At 32.8% G+C, this 20,278-nt stretch overlaps 1 pseudogene; it reads right to left on the bottom strand.

Annotated features, from left to right (window-relative positions):
• Positions 1 to 15,904: 15,904 nt before the first annotated feature.
• LOC107425529 (sm-like protein LSM3A) lies at positions 15,905 to 18,328 on the bottom strand (annotated as a pseudogene).
• Positions 18,329 to 20,278: the final 1,950 nt, after the last annotated feature.

Genomic DNA, 20,278 nt, shown 5'->3' on the forward strand with positions numbered 1-20,278 from the left:
CTTCATCGTATACCAAGGTTTCTAATAAAAAGCTGATTAAGGGTTAAGGTGACCATTAGAATCTGAACTTAATTGTGATCCAGGCTAATATAATACATATTTAGGAGCAAATGATACGAACCTAGGTCGACTCATTCCTAAACCCGTATTTATATTAGCCCAGATTGAAAAATTAAGTTCAAGTTTGTATTGTCACTTCAATCCCTAATCAACCTGTGACTAGAAACCTTGGTATATGATGAAGACGCCACAATAGGTGATGGATATCCTATTGATAAATCAAACTGAAACACTCACTCTTTAATGGTGTTTTAAGTGTTCAAAAAGAACAATGATTCTTTCTCACAAATAATTTCTTGAATAATATGTAAGCTGATTTTTTTTCAAAAATATGCCTTTAAATAGGCTTGAAAGAATAAACTAAAAACTCAAAAAACTAAGACAAAACCGGCCATACATTGACACATTCCTTTCCTAATCTAATTTTGATTAATTAATTCATTTATTTTGAATTAGAAATTAATTAATTTACAATTGAAATAATAAAATATTAACTTTCCTAAGTTAATTTTTCCAGAAAAATAATTAAATAAAACCAAAGTAAAACCTAGTTTCCTAAAACAGAAAGTCAAAATCAAATTAGGAAACTAGTTGACTAGCTTGTAAAGGCTCCAAATCAGATCCAATGTGCCATGTAGGATGACAAATATGATTAATGATGATTCCCACACGCTGCCCTTGATTGGACCGAAGAAAAAAAATGCTAAAACAGCAAAATACAGTAAACCTAGCAACAAAAACAGCAATTTCGACCAAAAACTCCTCCTATGCGTAAATGCCTTCTTTAATTACTTTTGCTTCTGACTTGACTTGTTTCCATGAACTCTTAGTGATATAAATTGAGTTCAAAAAGTCCTGAACCCATTTTGTGTTTCCCGGAGTCCATAATTGCAATAAAACAGCCACCCAAGTTCGTATCGGCCTCCACCATTTGGATGCTTAAAACTGGCTTTGAATCTACGGATATTGTCAAGCCCTTGTAAGAATTGATAACTCCTTGTATGAATCCAGGTAGGTTTTCTTTTAATCTCTTGGCTTGTGCTCTAGTGATTGGCCTGGTCTTCATCTGTATCGGATTAGCACCCCATCAGATAGTCGATTGTAGGGGCACGGGCAAATTCTCATCATTCCCCTTTTCTTGAAAAGGATTTGCTCTCAAATCAAAATCAACACCTGCAGCAAAAGAAGATAAATCAGCAAAATTAAATGTAGCACTAACATTATACTCACCCGGTAAGTCAAGCTTGTATGCGTTTTCATTCATCCGCTCCAAAACTTGAAAAAGTCCATCTCCACTGGCATAAATTTCAACTTTCTTTGTTCGGAAAACCTCTCCTTTAACTGTAACCAAACGTAATCTCCTGGGTCAAATACTATCACAACAAATCCTAAAAATACCAATTTATCTTGATAAAAATTACACTTTTAAAAGTTAGCAAATAATTTCTCCCAAATTTTCAAATTTTCACTAAGTAAAGCTCTCAAAAATATAGATAAAGTTCTATACAACAAAAGCATCTTTAAATAATCATCTTTATAAGTCATGACAAACAATGGTTTCTTATTCAAAATTGCTTTATTAATATCTCCAAAACTGAGATAAAAATTTTTATTTTTCTTCTCTTTCCTCTCTTTTTCTTTATCTCTCTCGACCATCTCACCTTTACTCTCATTCTCAGCTTTGTCCCATTTTTTTCCACTCTCGGCTTTCTCTATATCCTTCCCCTCAAGCTTAAGTTTAAGACACTTACCTGGTTGGTCTTGTTCGGTCTTATCCCCTTGGATAGGAGTTGAAGCTGTGGGTGCCACACTAGTTCTTCCTTAGAGCTTTTCAACCTTCCTCCATTGTTGTATTTGAAGTTGATCTCTAAACACCTCATTGGCAGTCAATGGTTCCAGCTTGATCTTTTCACCTTTAAATCTAAAAACAATAGCATTCTCTCGAGCATTATGTATAGTATCTTTATCAAATTGCCATGGTTTACCTAATAAAATATGTCCAGCATGCATAGGCACAACATCGCACAAAATAACATCCACATATTTATCAATGTTGAAATTTACTTTGGCTTGTTTGTTTACTTTTATTTCACCATTATCATTAAGCCATTGTAATCTATATGGTTCCGTATGTTTAATTGTTACTAAGCCTAATTTATCAACTACCAAATTACTAATTACATTAGCACAACTTCAATTATCAACTATCATACTACATATGTTACCTTGAATTTCACATCAAGTGTGGAAGATGTTCTTTCTTTGAATTTGTTCCTCATCTTTGTACACAGTTAGAAACCATCTTGCCACCAAGCTCAATTCAACCCTTGAAGCCTTATGTTTTTCAGATTCCTATGCACTTCATCTCCAATTTCTTCATTCTCATCCATGACACTTAAAACACACAATGTAATAAGTTCTAAAAGGTTTAGGTTCAAAGTTACCTTCATTCCTTGGTGCTTGGACAAATTTAGCCTTGGCTTCCCTTTTTGGCTAATTGGTGCTCTCATCATTTAGCTTCGGTTTTGGCTTGTTGTCATATGTGGGATTGCTTCTCCAAACACTTGAATTTGTCATCCCACTACTTGTACCACCTCAAAACCGTGAGCTTGTATCCCTCTTCTTGAATTGATTCTCAAGTTTAATAGCCACATGAAACATCTCTTCCAATTCTACATATTGTTGTAATTCCAATTGATTGGCTATCTCTCGATTCAACCCACCTAGAGACCATGCCACGGTTGCTTCTCTATCTTCATTCATGCTCAATCTCATCATGAGAATCTCCATCTTCTTGTAGTAATCCTCCAAGGTGCTACTACCTTATAATAATGATTAGAGTCTTTGATGTAGCAACCTATGGTAATGACTTAGCAAAAACCTCTTTCTCATGGCTCATTTTATTTGTTGCCAAGTAGTAATAGTTTCATCTCCAACACTTCTTCGGGTACTTTGTTCATTTATCCACCATTGAAGTGCATAATGACCAAATTCCAAAAGCTAACAATTTCACCTTCTTAGCCTCCGAATAGTTATGATAATTGAATATCATCTCCATTCACTCCTCCCATTCTAGGTAAGCCTCCGGATCACTTTTTCTGATAAAAGCTGGTACGTTGACCTTAATATTTCCAAGATCATCATCCTCTTCCCTTGCTGGTCTCCCACGGGTTGTCTTCCCTGGAGTGCAGAAATATCATCAACCTCCTCTGCAAGATTATCTCCAAAGTTACCTCCTTTAAACTCCTACCTAAGGTGTCCACGACCACCTTGTCATTGACCTCAACCTCCATGTGGTGCCCTCCTAGGATTCGGTCCATCTTGTGAGTTCTCAACTCTGTCCAATCTTTGATCTAGGTGATCAAAGTGAGCATTTATCCATTGGAGTTGTTCCATGATCGCCATCATGTCGGTATGTTTGCCTCCACTTCCCGTTGCTTTTGAATCACCTTTGAATGCCACAGATTCCTCTTCATTAATTCTTAAAGATCCATTTTCTCTCCTTATCCTTGAATCTACCATGTTAATAAAAATAATACAAAAATCCTCACCAAATTCACTCCCTCACGTGTTTCACTCAAACAAGGCCTCGACACCCATGTTTACACACTAGTTTCAGCTTTTAACCTTCTTTTAAGCTCAAACGCTCTTACCTTTTTTCACTCAAAGAATTAATTCAAAGTTCTAATTAAAACACACTTACACAGCAGCTAGATGACAAGTTTACCTTAATTTAAACTTATCAACAAAATAGCAAGCAAAAATAATCAATTACCAAGTGGATTGATAAAACCTAATCTCGACCTTTCTAGCAAAAACAAGGTAAGTCAACAAGCAAGTTTTCAGAATGAATAAAAAGATGGCTAGAATATTAATAAACCAATAATTCAATATAAAATATAGAAAAAAGATTCAAACAATGAATAAGAATAAATTCGAACAAAAATGGGGAATAATTGTTGATTGTTGTTCTTGTAATTTAAGTTTTTATGTCAAATCCTTTACCAAATTTAATCCAAATAATTTAGCACTCAATATTCAAATATCCAACAGCAAAATTTAATTTCAAGTAACTTCAAATTTCACAATTCAAAATAAATAAATTCAAACTCCTAAATTTCAACAAATCGGCCTCTCTTTTTTTTTTTCGTTTATTCGGCTTTTTTTTTTTATTCACTCACAAAACTCAAACACAACTCCAGTAGCAAGAATCAACAACAAAAATTGTAATACCAACAACAAAATTCCACCAAACCCAAGACCTCACTCCAATAATAACAAATTGCTCAATTTTAAGGTTTTTATGCAATATGCTTTCAAAACTCCCTCCTTTTTTTTTTCCTTTTTGAATATATGAATGCAACTAATTAAGATTTAAGCAGTAAAGAAAAATCAACACTGAACCAAATTAACAAGAACAATGATGAAAAACAACCAACAAACTAGGAAGCAAAATTATGGAAAAGCAAGGAAACCTAATTTGACTAGGAATAAATTTTTTTTTTTTTTAATATGCAGAACGTGTATGATGATAGAAGCAACCTTAACCTAATGCTAAATATGTAGATTAACACAAAACAAAATAAATCAAATAAGATAGATCAAACCTGAACAACATCTTGACTCTGATACCAAATGATACAAACCTATGTCGACTTGCGACTAAACCCGTATTATATTAGCCCGGATCGAAAAATTAAGTTCAAGTTCTAATGATCACCTCAACCCCCAATCAACCTATGACTAGAAATCTTGGTATATGATGGGATTTCCACAATAAGTGATGGATGTCCTATTGATAAGCCAAACTAAAACACTCATTTTTTAATGGTGTTTTAGGTGTTCAAAGAGAATAAAGAGAATTTTTTCTCACAAATAATTTTTTGAATAATATGTAAGCTGATTTTTTATTAAAAATATGCCTTTGAATAGGCTTGAAAGAACAAAATAAAAACCCTAAAAACTAAGACAACACCAACCATACATTGACACATTCCTAATGTGGCCCAAAATTCCATTCATTTCCTAATCTAATTTTGATTAATTAATTCCTTTATTTTGAATTAGGAATTAATTAATTTACAATTGAAATAATAAAATATTAACTTTCCTAAGTTAATTTTTCCAGCAAAATAATTAAATAAAACCTAGTTTCCTAAAATAAAAAATCAGAATCAAATTAGGAAACTAGTTGACTAGTTTGACTACTAAACTAACTTTGACTCATTTTCAGCTTGTAAAGGCTCCAAATCTGATCTAATGTTCCATGTAGGATGCCAAATAGGATTAATGATGATTCCCACACATTGCCCTTGATTGGAACAAAGAGAAAATGCCAATACAGCAAAATACAGTAAAGCCATCAACAAAAGCAATTTCAGACAAAAACTCCCCCTATGCGCACTAGTGATTTGCTTGACCTTCATCTGTATTGGATCAGCACCCCAGCAGGTAGTCGGTTGTAGGAGCACTAGCTAATTCTCATCATTCCCATCATCTTGAAAAGTATTTGAACTCAAATCAAAATCAACACCTACAGCAAAAGAAGATAAATCAGCAACATTAGCAAGTCAATCTAGGTTCGTATTAGTCTACCTAACAAAATATGTCCTGCATGCATGGGTACTACATCACACAAAACCACATCCTCATAGTTATCAATACTAAACTTTACCTTGGCTTGTTTATTTACCTTCATCTCTCCACTATCATTAAGCCATTGAAGTCTATATGGTTTGGGATGTTTAATTATTATTAAACCTAATTTCTCCACCACAACAATACTAATAACAACGGTACAACTTCCAATATCAATAATCATACTAGAAAAATTACCTTGAATACCACATCAAGTATGGAAGATGTTTTTCCTTTGCACTTGATCTTCTTCCTTATACATGGTTAACACTCTTCATGCCACCAAGCTTAGTTCAGCCCTTAAAACTTTTTGAGTCACGGGTTTGTCATATTCTTCACCTTCAGATTCCATCTCTTCATGCTCAATTTTGGCTTCAGCTTCACCACTATCGGCCTCTAATTCTCCATTGACCTTCAACACCATAATTCTTTTATTTGGACATTAGTCGGCAATGTGTCCTTGGCCCTAACACTTAAAATACATGAAATCATGAGTTCTAGATGGTTGAGGATCAACTTTACCTTTGAATTTTGATGTTTGTATAGATTTGGTCATTATGTCCTTCCTTGGCCGATTGGAACTCCTTTCTTCCAGCTTTGGTTTTGTCCTTGGTTCATATGCTGGATTGCTTCTCCAATTTGATGAATTTGCCCTTTAGCTGTTTGAAACTCCTCCAAGCCATGCATTGCCACCTCTCCTCTTAAATTGGTTCTCAATTTCAATGGCAACATGCAGCATCTTTTCCAATTCCACATATTATCGTAATTCCACTTGGTTGGCAATCTCTCAGTTTAATCCTCCAAGAAACCTAACCATTATTGCCTCATGGTCTTCATTCATGCTCAACCTCATCATAAGCATATCCATCTTGTAGTAGTCCTCCACTGACCTACTTCCTTATGATAAATATTGTAATCTTTGATGCAATATCCTATGGTAATGGCTTGATACAAATCTCTTCCTCATGGCTTTTTTCATTTGTCTCCAAGTAGTTATTGGCTCATCACCAACCCTCCTTCGGTTACTTTACTCATTATTCCACCATTGTAATGTATAATGTCTAAATTCTAAAGTGGCCAATTTAACCTTTTTAGATTCCAAATAGTTATGACAATCAAAAATCATCTCCATCCGTTCTTCCCATTCCAACTAAGCCTTTGGATCACTTTTTCCTAAAAATGGTGGTATGTTGTCCTTAATACTTCCAAGATCATCACCTTCTTCTCAGGTTTGTCTACCAAGGGTTTAGTCTTCCTTGGAGTGCAAATATATCTTCGTGCTCTTCCTCAAAATTGTCTTCATAATCTACTTCTTCAAATTCCTCCCTAAAACGTTCATGGCCTCCTCTACCTCTACCACGTCTTCCTTGTGATTCCATCCTAGGGTTCGGAATTCCTTGTGAATTTTCAAACTTATCCATCCTTAGATCAAGTTTATCAAATAGAGCATTCATCCTTTGTAATTGCTCCAACAATGCTTGCATGTCTTTAGGTGCCGATGAACTTCCTAATGCCCTAAATTCTCCTTTGAACCCTACGGAATCATCTCCAAGCTCTCTTTTTGAGTCACCTCCTCTTATTAACCTTGAATCTATCATGTTAATGAAAAAATACGGGAAAACCTCACCAAATTTAGTCCTTCACGTGTATCACTCAAACAAGGTCTCGTTCACTCATGTTTACACTCTAGTTTCGGCTTTTGACTCTCTTTGAATCTTACGCTCTCTTACCTTTTTCCCATTTAAAAGATTATCCCAAAATTCTAATAAAACACACTTAAAACAGCAGCTAGATCACAAGTATGTCCTAATTAAACTTATCAATAAAACAGCAACCAAAATAAACAAATATCAAGTGAATTTTGAATGCCTAAATCTCTGCTTGTCAAACCAAAAAGAAGGGAAAATAGCAAGCAATTTTTAGGTCAAATAAAGGGATAGACCAGAATAATATGGGACCAAAAATTCAATGATAAAATTTAGAAAAAGGATTCAATCAATTAACAAGAACAAAATTCAAATAAAATATGAGATAGTTGTTGGTTGTAGTTCTCGTAATTTTTGTTTATGTCTTAAATCCTTAAACCAATTTTAATCCAATCAATTAGTACCAATATTCAAATCCAGCAACCAATATTGAATGAATACATAGCAACTTAACAATTCTCAATTGAAATTTCACACCAAACAAACTCAAATTTTCAACTCACTAAAACTCAGCTTTTATGCAATTTTCTTTTTAAACTTCGGCCTTTTTTTTTTGTTTGATCACAAATAGAATAATATCAACTCAATATTCAGCAGTACAATTACCACAAAATCACAACTTTAATGCTAAAAAATTGTCAAATTCGATTGCACCTTCCAAACTAACAAATTGCAAAATCTTAGGTTTATGCAATATATTCTCAAGATTCCTCTTCTACTTTTTTTTTTTTTTGGGAATATATGAATGCAACTAATTAAGATTAAAATAGTAAGGAAAAATCAATAATAAACCAAATTACTAAGAACTTATATCAAAACCAACCAACAAACTAGAAACACAAAATTCAGCTATCACAAAGATAAAAACCTAATCCAGCTATGAATGAATTTTTTTTTTTTTTGAAAATATGCAGATCGTATATGAGTAGGAAACAACCTTAACATGATGTTAAAATTTCTAAATAACACAAAACAAAAGAAAGCAAATAAGATAGGTCAAACCTGAACAAAATTCGGCTCTGATACCAAATGATACGAACTTAGGTCGACTTGCTCCTAAACCCATATTATATTAGCCCGGATCAACATTAAATTCATATTCTAGTGGTCACCTTGACTCCTAATTAACTTGTGATTAGAACCCTTGGTATATTGAAGACACCACAATAGGTTATGCAATGTCCTATTGATAATTCAAACTAGAAAACTCGTTCTCTAATGGAGTTCTAGGTGTTCTAAGAAAACAAAGAGAAGTCTCTCTCACAAGTAATTTTTTGTATGAGTAATGATTTGAATATTATTGAGAAAATAATCCTTTAAATAGATTTGAGTGACACAAATAAAACCTTAAAGTAACAAGGTCTAATTCGGCTAACATAACAACATAATAGGTAATTGCTTAATTATCCAAGTCATTTCCTAAACTAATTTGGATTAATTAATTCCTAAATTTTGAAATAGGAATTAATTAACTTACAATCAAAATATAAAAATACCAACCTTCCTAAATAAATTTTTCTAGCAAATAATTAAATAAAAAACTAAAAATAGAGGATTATTTCCTAAAACAAAAGTCAAATTTCAAATTTGAAAACTAGTTGACTAGTTTTTCAAATAAGCTGTCTTTATCCAATAACTAGCTAGTTTAGATTCCAAATTAGATCCAACATGCCATATAGGATGCCTAGTAGGATTAGAATTGGTTCCCACACATTACCATTGATTGGAATGATCAAAGCTTGCTTGGATTATAAGATAACTCCTTCCTAATGCCAAACAAGCTTAGTTCGGCCAATGTGGAAGCTTGGATGCAAATGATGAACTTGTACGCCCTTGCTTCTATCTTGGCTTGATTCCATGGTCCCTTAGTAAGCTCAATCCTATTCATAAGCTAACAAACCCATCCCTTGCTGCACGGAATCCTCAAAAGCACTAAAACAGCTTCTCCAGTCTATTTCGGCCTTTACAACTTAGATGCTAAACACGGGCTTAGAATCTTCTAGTATTATTATGCCTTCTTAAGATTTAATAACTCCTTGTATAAAGCTAACAAGATTATCCTTAAACCTTTTAGTTTGAGCTCTAGTAATTGGTCCGATCTTCAATTACATAGGGTCAATATGCCAACGTGTTGTTGTTGGTATGGATACAGTCGGATTCTCATCAACGAGTTTATCTGTAGCATCGAGAAGCACAAAATTCATGCTCTCTGCAATGTTAGTAGTCATGATGTTGTATCGATTGCCCAAAAAGTGTGATCTAACCCACATGGTAGGATCTGCATCTTTTAGATATTGCGTAACTTGATTACTAACATCTTCCAGTTCCATCATTGCTTTATCAAATTTCTCGACAATATAGGCTCTGGATGTGTCCTAAAATAATGATATAATAGCCTTAATATTACCTTTTTAACTTCTTTACCCATAAATTTGTACTAAGTTGATATGTGTAATGGCCATGGTGATTATTAAGGAAAACTGTTCATAGCGCTTTTACAATATTCTTGTGCCTATCTAATCTAAATGCTACATTAGAAGCTTCTTTGAATCTCTCAAAAAACCATGTGTAGGCAATATTAATCTCCTTAAAGCCAATTCAATAAGCAAGTGGATAAATTTAATTATTCCCATCAAAACATGATGCAATATATAACAAACATCTGTATCTATTCTTCGGCATGGTTCCATCAACACCTACAACACTCCTCATATGATGAAACTCTCTAATGCTAACTCCAAATGCCATGAAAAATTATAAAAATCTATTTTGATTGTTAGTTTCAATTCTGGTAAATGTGCTCAGATTCGTGCTCTTTAAAACGTAACTCCATAAAAGGAGTTTCGCATATAACTCTTGAGGCATACCCCACAAACCTAATACTGCAACTTCCTTAGCTGCCCATGCTTTATTGTAGCTTATGTTTACTCCATAATTAGAAAGAATATCATGGACAATATCTAGGAGTTTGTACTGCTGTGAAATCCCATTAAACTTTGGCTAGTTGATGTCTCCAATAACTAAACTTGTTGCTTGTTGATGATCCATTTTCATGATATTTAAGAGCAATTATGGTCATCCTAGAAGATCCTAATCATGAAAGAGTCTGTATTCTCACCATGTATCTTGGTAGCACACAATCACCACTTGCAATTGTCATGTATACATACAACCTCATATCAGACCCTATCTAATTTCTTGACCTTGAATTCAAAATTTCTCCTTAATGCATATAGATAAAGCTTCTTGTAACTCATTCTTACTCGAAAAGAGTTGGTTCATTCGAATGACATCATGGTCGTTGATAAATGAGAAGCAACAGTTAGCCCTATGTGCAGCTATGGATGCGGTAGAATCTTAAGGAATGTGCATATGGTTATCGATATGAGGAGAATCAATGTTACCATCATTCACTTTACCAATTAGACTATTACCATAAGGAGAATCACCATAACGACTATCACTAGGTGATAGTCCTGAAAGTTGGGTCCAACAAATGTCACGCAACCTATCTTCACTAAGATCAGTGTTGACCTCATTTTGTTCATCATTTTCATAATCATGGCTATGATATTCATTCAAATCATTAATGTCGAAACATTCATAGTCATGATGTACATCATTTTCACGAATTTGATATTCGAAAAGTCATGTTTGAGTTTCTAAGGCATGACGTTTTATTGCTGGGGACTACATGTCAACATCAGCGGTACATATAACTGTCTCTGGAACTTGGCATAGTGGGGCAACAGACATCAATCTTGAAGTGACCGTAAAAAAACATGGTCCATTACCTATAACAAACGTGTTTCCATGAACATTTGGAGGTGTGCTATTCATATCACTATCTGGAGTATTATTAATGCGTGGAACCCTAGGTAACACATAAACAATAAGTGGAGATCTATCTTGAGGTCTGTGTGAACTATACTCTTCTATAAAACATTGTAGGTCATCATTATTTTTCATAATGTACAGCTCACATGACAAACATACATGGTATATAAACTTAAGGGTTGATTAATATTGTGTAGAATCCAAGTTGAGAGCATTGTAGACAACATCTTCAAGTTCTGCCAAAGTACAATTCCTTTATATATATATAACTTCATTCTTTGATTTTGGTACATCCACATACCTTCAGAACATAAATTCTATGTTCCATCATAAAAAAGTAGAACTGAAATTTGTTATATTGATAGCAGAAGTTACAAATTGAAACAGAATAATTCTCTTCTTCTCATAAGCTTCAATTTATTGGCAAGGTCATAAGACTTTAAATCTTTACTCTGCTAGAATCTTAGCTAGAATGGTCAATTTTCATCCTGAATAAAATAAATGAAAAATTACAAATGCATTTTCAAAAATGCATACAAGAAAAATGGCAAAGAAATATGTCAAAATGTTAGTGGATTGACCCCTAACAGAATAGCTAATAACTCATGACAAATATAGTGGATCAAGTAGAATAGGATATTGAATTGATAATACAGGGTGAAATTGTAACTTAATAGTAGTCATATTGGATGCAATTTCAACAATGATAAAAAACAAACCAGCATAGAAGTTGCAATTATATATAGATCAAAATGTGAAAAATATACGAAAACAACATAAGGGAATTATGTATATATATGTATATATAACCACATACCAATCTTCTTTAACTTTACTCCAAAACATCATGAAGTTCTGCCAACATAGAATTTTATTTTATATGTATGATCTTCTATTTTGGATTTTGGTACCTCCATGTGCCAATAAAACTTAAAATTCAAGTTTCATCATAAAAAAGTAGAACTGAAATTTATCACATTGATGGCAACATCTAATTTGTCAATATGACAAAATTTTCTTTTCGGAACCGCCTTCAATTACCTAGCAAAGTAGTAAGACTTTAAATCGTTTCAATAATGATAATGGAATATGTTAAGATGTAAGAATAATTATGGCCAATAAGCCTAGTTGATCAAGGAAAACAAGATATTAAATTTATAATCTCATATCAATTTGTAGCCTAATAATAGCACAAATTGGAATACATAATGCCTTATACACACGCTAGAGTAGAAGATGCAGTTATATAGTGAACAAGAACATGAAAATATATATAAAACAACATAAGGAAAATAAGCATATATATATATAAGCAAATACCAATGATACATTAAGTTGAGCATAAATGTACATTTCCAGTTCATTAGAAAGAAGTAAATGGGCTCCACATAGAGGTTTTTTTCTTTTTTTTCTTTATTATCTTCTAGTTGAACTGATGAGTTACAGAGATGATATGGCAAAAAGCTCGGTTTTATTAAAGGTGGTTACCTAAAACTTCAGGTTGATTGTTATGTGACTTGGAAAAGAGATAGAGAAAGAAAGAATAGAAATTCATTGAAGCACGGTAGTTAGGAAAGGAAAAGAGAGAGAAATGTAGAAATTAAATGCATAGGACATGTTATTAGTAAGAAAGAGAGAAAAAGAGGAAGGGAGAAATCAAACATGGTAGATGAGTGCTGTTTGATTTGGGGGGGGGGGGGGGGGGGGGGGGAGGAGAGAAAGAGATTTAATAAATTTTTCTTTTTTGTCATGTGAGCCAATTAAGTTGACATGTGTGAAAACCCAACAAAATTCATATTCTTTTTTGCTCTATGATGGACAAACTGAAGCACTAATGGACAATGATAAACCACCATTTATTAATAAATATGTAATCACATGCCACTCTCCAAATCCAACCTGTGCATGACCTTTTCCTGTTTTATATGGACCAATAGAAAATCATAAGCCATCGTTTATTAGTAAATATTTAATTATGTGGCACTTTCCAAATCCTTTAATAGCATCTCCATTTCCTGTTTAATATGGAGCAATGGAAGATCACAAATTGCCATTTATTAGTAAATATTTAATCGCATGGCATTTAAAACACTTTAAATACATTATTTACATCATTATGATAATGATTGATCATAAGCAAAAGAAGAATGGGAGCAACATCAAAAAGCAAAATAACTAGATCAATTTAAAGATGAGACTCCTATTTGAGAATTTGACATATCTTAAAATGATAAGAAATAGTCATACATGGCCTTATCTTCCTCTCTAACTAATATCAGTTTGTAACATCTACATTGAATCTCACAACAATTTGTACCAATTCTTAGAACTCTTTTACGGGTTCTAATACATAGCATGGTGGAATCGAGCATAGAAAAATATGTTGCATGTAATTATACACAAAATACCAAGAAATGCATATAATTGGTTACAAAGCAACATCAACCAAGAAAAATCCAAATGTCTAAATAAGAATACATGTTCTGCTGTAACTGACCAAAAATATTGTTTATAGCTCTAAGAAGAAATTAATATCTCCATTATGTTCACAGTTGGGGTTGTAGTAAACAAAAAATAATGTCATTCCTTCCTCGCCACTAGCAGTTGCCTATGTATACGAAAGAAATAACATCAACATAAGATAAATCAAGATTATATTAAACAACAAAAGATGTAAATTATCAAAAATATTGTTGATTTATCCCACAAATGTAATATGGAAAAGACATGAACAAAAGAAATCCTAGATCAAACATATGCATATGATTTCCTTCAACAAGGCTTTTGATCTAGCTTTCACCTACACTAGTAATCATGTCACAAAAGCTACATTTTTAATGTATAGTTTCATCTATAAGTACTATATTGTTGTTTTCTAATATTGACGAGTTTGTTCAATAGAATAGAATATATCTACATGGTACAACCATAACTTAAGGAATCCATAAGTTCATTGAAGCTTGATAATATAAACCACATGAAGATTGGATTTTGTTAATATTAACATGATTTGTGACAACCTAAAGGCAATGAGAGAAGTTAACCCAAAGGAAGACAGCTTCTATTCAATGGTGGCAGCAATTTGGTTAGAAAATGGATGCTTAAGAAGATGGTTAGGCCATGGGCTTTGGAGAAGAATAAGAAGAACAAGTATTGCAATTTTTCTTTGTCTTCAAAGAATAAAACGATATCGTTTAAGACTAGTCCTAGTTGTAGTGCTATTCCATTCCCCGAGGAATCTCATGAGCTCCCCCATTTGTTAATATTCATCAGCATGATAGTTTCAATACAACTCAGGTATTACCACCATCATGATGAAGAATATTAAGGAATGGGGTATAGAAAGACAATTTTGGGAACGGAATAACACTACAACTACGACCAGTCTGAAACGGTATCGTTTTGTCCTTCGAAGACAAAGAAAAATCGTAGTATTTTTTCTTCTTATTCTTCTCCAAAGCCCATAGCCTAACTATCCCCTTAGGCATCCATTTCATATAGGTCTCCTGTTCAAATTGACATTGGAAATGCAAATAAGCATAAACTAAACTGAAAAGTTCAACAAAATTGCATATACTAAGCACAATCTGAAAAGTTCAACTACAGAAATTATTGCATAGTTAACCATTAAATATGGGGAGTGTAATAGGAAAAATGTTGACAAACCTATGAAACATTTTCAGGTCCAACCTCCAATATATTTCCTCTCTTCCCAATGTTCACTTCAAGAGACATAACTAACACTTGTCTAAGAGGATCATCAATGGCAGGATTTGTAAATTGCAGGGTGGAAAACAAAAAAAATCTCTCAACTACTAATGTATAGGGTTAAGATAAGTATCAATACAAAATAAAAGCACTCAATATTCATAATAATGTCAAATATATTTATTTAAAGGTAGAGAAGATTATACAGATAAATATGAATATGGGGGTATAAAGAAAAAGAACTTAAAAGAGTTTCATTTCACAAAAATATTAATGTTGTTATGCCTATGTATAAATGTATACCGCAATGATGCATATGATATTTTGTGCAGTAGCCAATTATAGTTGCTTGTGTAGGAACCTCAGAAGACAATGTATTGAGGCTATTTTCAATCACATAATGTGTAATGCACCCATAACTCATTGGTAGAAACTTAAATTATTAATCAACAAAAGGGATGAACATCTTGACTTTTAAAAATAATATTAGCAGACAATAGGAAAGCATGATTAAGTAAAAAAGGAAAAATAAATAGTTCTTCAAGAACTCAACTAGATAGTGTCTGTCTGATATGTTACTTCAAGACATTGTATCAAGCATTCTTCATGAACTTAATAGAACCATCCTACCAAATATGGAAACACCTTCACCTAGAACCAAGTACCACAAGATGTGCATCCTGCCAATGATAGCATAAAGAAGAATGGAAAGCACAAAAAGCAACATCATAGCCCAGGAATATTATTTCACTATTGATAAACAAAAAAAGCTGCTAGTGAAACTAAATAAGTTTTCATTCATTCAATCATCTCAAAATGTACAATTGAATACCTTATCCTAAATGTTTAGTACCTTGAACTTCAGTCACCCAGTAAAATAAAAGTACAGTTACATTGTAATTAGTCGTGGTTTAACTAAAGTTGATTACAATTACATACAGAAAGACTACGCCAAGTCAAGCTGTCCTTAAAGGTGGTGAAACAAGAATGACACCATCTCCTCTGACAAAGAGAAAAGGAACCATGCATCTTGAGGTCTAAAATGGTAAAGAAATAGATGAATAAGTAAACAAATAAATTAGAACATCATTCCAAATTACAAATATAGAGAATAAGTGGATAAAATTCTATAATTTGACCAAGCATTGTTCACTATAAATTAATTCAGTGTAGCCCCACTCAAAGATGTGTTTGATTGTGTTGCATTGACAACTATCTAAAGGTACTCAATTTGAACAATTTGAAAATTCCATTATAACTTTTCATTTTTCAAGAATAAATGTAATATCAATTCCCCACAATATGTTGTACAATTCAAAAATATTACTCACCTATAACCTCCTCTACTAAATGTAAAAAAATTTCACTATAATTTTTTTCAAAAGTTGTTCCAAATGTAAACCTGAACTCACTTAAAGTCCAAAGTAAACAAGAACAATTTATGTAAGACATCTAACAAATTTGGCATAAAAAACTATTTTTACAAAATTAGCAAGTAGTGGCCTTGTAAAGCAAAATTTGCCTTGAGCAATATGATTAAAAAAAAAAAAAAAAACTAGATTACCAATATTATTAGAAGTGACACCCCTATCTAGTTGTTCAAAACTTCTTCTTACTTGGTCAGTTCCAGCTCGAAATCCTTACCTAATAGTTCTTAACTTCTTGTTATTTTATCGGTCTCGGTTCCATATTTTTAGCCTCTAAATCAAATAGTTAAAACATATAGATAAAACAAAAAGAATATGAAAGCAAAATATACCCACACAATCCCTTCATATATTTCATCATCAATTTCGATAGTAGTAACTATTTCTTCAACGTCACCAAGAATCATATTCAAATGCTTATCATAGCACGCAACACCAGTTTGTCACCACGAACAAGAAAATCAACATTAGATATAAGACAAACAAAATAAAAGCTCAAGTGTCAAACAAGATACCCTGCAACATTTATGCAAACCCAAATTACCAATAGAGATACTGATTCATGGCATCATTTTCTTCTATATTACATGGAACAAAAACAGAGAAGAAATGAAAGCGGGAGAAGAATTGGTGAACATTTTTTAAGGTACTGAGTGAAACTGCTAAACATTTAAGATGCCTATGATATAGGTATCATTCTTAAACTTGATCAGAGTAGGTATTGTCATTGAATAAGAGCTAGATTATGGAAAGAATAATGGAAAGGACTTTTTGGGCGAAATAATTACTTGAAATCATAGTTAAATTGTAATTCTGGTTAAGAATTTCTAAGCTGATCATCTGAGGCATAGTTTCAAGTTAATTACTAATAATTACTTGAATGAATTTTCAACATTCAACTATTTGTTTGTTTGTAAAAGGTCATGACAGAAAAGGCTAATAAGCTAAATCCAGAGCATCCATTAACTACAATAGAGCTTCTAGTTTAGTTCTTTCTTGTCCATACCATTTGCATCACATTTGAAAGACTTTTTTAGTAAAATTATTTTTCCAAATTATTATTATTATTATTATTTTCTTTTTGACATAATGTTGGGCATTAAATGAATATGCAGCTCTAGTGTACATTTTTTATGCTTTAACAGATTACAAATGGAAAATTTAAATAAGTAAATAAATAAATAGATAAGAAAGCACTGCCTTAAATGAGGCTTCCAAGTCCTAGTTTCAATTTTGATTAGCTACCCCATTGTCAAAAAGAAGTACCACATAAACATTCAACTATCAGATTTCATCCCTATAAGTTCATGACAAAAAAAAAAGGGGCCAATCAAACATCAGCTTTTTTACATCCTAAAATCAGAAATTCTATCCATAACAAATAGAAAATGAATAGAGCTTTTCAGTACACCTTTTCGGGCATAACATTTTAAAAACCTTTCTTTCCAATGAAATTTATTTTTTATAGACTACAGAGTAACACAAATAAGTCTCTATAGGGTCAAAATATATACAAGCTTCACCAACCATATCACATAGCCAATCAAATAGAAAAACCCTACCAAATTTTATTTATTTTATTTTTCATGAATTACATTTGCTTTGAACTAGAAAGACAAAACCTTAAAAAGTGGCCGGAAATGCCTGACTTATCAACTTATCCGGTAAACTACTGGGGGCTCATGTAGCTCATGCCGGATTAATCGTATTCTGGGCCGTAGCAATGAACCTATTTGAAGTGGCTCATTTCGTACCAGAGAAGCCGATGTATGAACAAGGATTAATTAATGTAATAAAAGAATCAATTAAAAGAGATCCTCCAATTAGGAATTCGTTAGGCCTTTTAGGAACAGCCTCTACATCAAATCGGAGCTTAATGTAGATATGCTCATCAAGGCTAAGCCTTATCAAGTCTAATGGCTCCTTCACTGCACTCTCTTCCTCACTCACCATTACTTCATCATTTCCTCTCTCTCTCTCTCTGTGTTTTTATTTTATTATGGATCTGACTGCTTCAGTTCAGCATCTAGTGCTCATACATCTTAATATTTAGCACCATCGTCGATTAGTTTTGAGGGAAGGGTGAGGAAGGAGAAGAGAAGAGCTGGAAAAGATTTTGAAGAAGTATACCTTGAAGGGAAATGAAAGAAAAAAAAAAAGGAAAAAATTGTAACAACCCGTACCAAAATACCCCTGTTGTACAAGTTTGACCAGGTTTGACCAAGTAAACAGTATGTAGGTCTAAAGTTGACTTTTTCAATGGTCAATATTTTTGGCTTGACTGAGGCACCATGGTGTAGAGCTCAACGATATGAGTTCATAGACTGGCGGCACGCCAAATTCTGAGTGGCAGATAAAAAGTTATGGTTGTAAGAAGTTTTAAGTATCAGTTTTATATCACTGTCCAAACCAATCTCCAATTTTTGTCTATTAGTGACCCAAGACTCTATATAAGCCTCAGTAAACATGTCAAATAGGAGACAAATGCCAAAATACCCATTTTGTTCCCTAAACTCGAGAAATTTCTCCCCAAACCCATGGGTCCGGACCAGATCATTTTGAACCAATTTACCTTCGAATCGACTCACCGTCATTTTTCCCCATTCCGGCCACCCATCATCTACACTCACCAGTGTAGGAGGAAGCCCAACGAGGAAGAGATCGGCAGTGAAATTTCACGATAAATGGTGGCTGAACATGCCTGGATTTGGCCTGCTAGCTATAGTCGACGAGGTGGGTCATCAGATTTACGTGTTTTTCAGCCATTCTAGGCCAATCCATACACCTATCCTACCATTTTTGAACTTTTGAACTCATTTTCGTCCTTATTTTGCCCAGATTCTTCACCATTTGAGAGATAAGGCAACAGGAAGTTCGACCGAGACTTCAACCAAGTTTTTGGGCCACCGGAGGAACTTTTGGACTGAGGTGAGCATACCATTATGTTCCTTGTCTCTTGGGCTTTGCATAGATATAAAATATCTGAATTTTGAAGGTTGTTTGATAATTTTTCTATTTTTAGGCCAATTAGTTAATTACTAGATAAATTGGGACTATATTTGGATAAAGTTGGTCAAATTGGACAAAATTGAAGTTAGATTAGTGAAATTAGATATTATTAGGACCCATTAGATTGTTCAATTTCAAAAGATTAGTCTTTCGGTGAAAAGCCCCAATTTTGGGTACTAGATCCTAAGGATACGCAGTATAATTAAACCATTAGGTGTCCAATTTCTGTAATTTTAGAGTGGTGTAAATTATTTTAAAACGTTTGGTTCATACAAATGTCTTTAGTTTACTTATTGGAGCCTAAGAAATATTTTATTATATTACAGACACTCGTGTTGAGTCTGAAAGCGGCCCTGCAGAGGATCAGGAGTGAGTATCTATAGTATTGTGAGTGGTTATATCATTTAAAAATATTTTGGTATATGGTATAATATATATGTGCTTTGAATATTTTACATATATAACATTTGATTGGAAACATTTGGTTTATGCATATATAAATATCTGCTTTAATATAGATATATATAAGTTCATAAATGGACTTGTCATATTTAAATATCTTGGAATTTGAATTGAGATTTTAAATCATTTTTGAAATTAATTGGTTTGAGGAAGCAGATTGAAAATTATATGATTTAAGAATGTTCAAATATTTTATAATTTTATATGCTTAAAATTGGTTTATGGTGAATATCTTTCACTGTGGTATTTCTAGTTTTAGCACGAAATGATGATTTGAAACTTTTTTTGAAATATTTAAATTAGTGGTTGAATTTAAAAATTAAATTATAATTCATGATACAGTATTATTGGAAAAGTATATATGATCTTACAAGATTATTTTAAGAATACTGTATTGGTTATTTTTAATTGATGTACCATATAGTACCAGTG

This window comes from Ziziphus jujuba, chromosome 7 (assembly GCF_031755915.1).
Source record: "Ziziphus jujuba cultivar Dongzao chromosome 7, ASM3175591v1".
Classification (NCBI taxonomy): Eukaryota; Viridiplantae; Streptophyta; class Magnoliopsida; order Rosales; family Rhamnaceae; genus Ziziphus; species Ziziphus jujuba.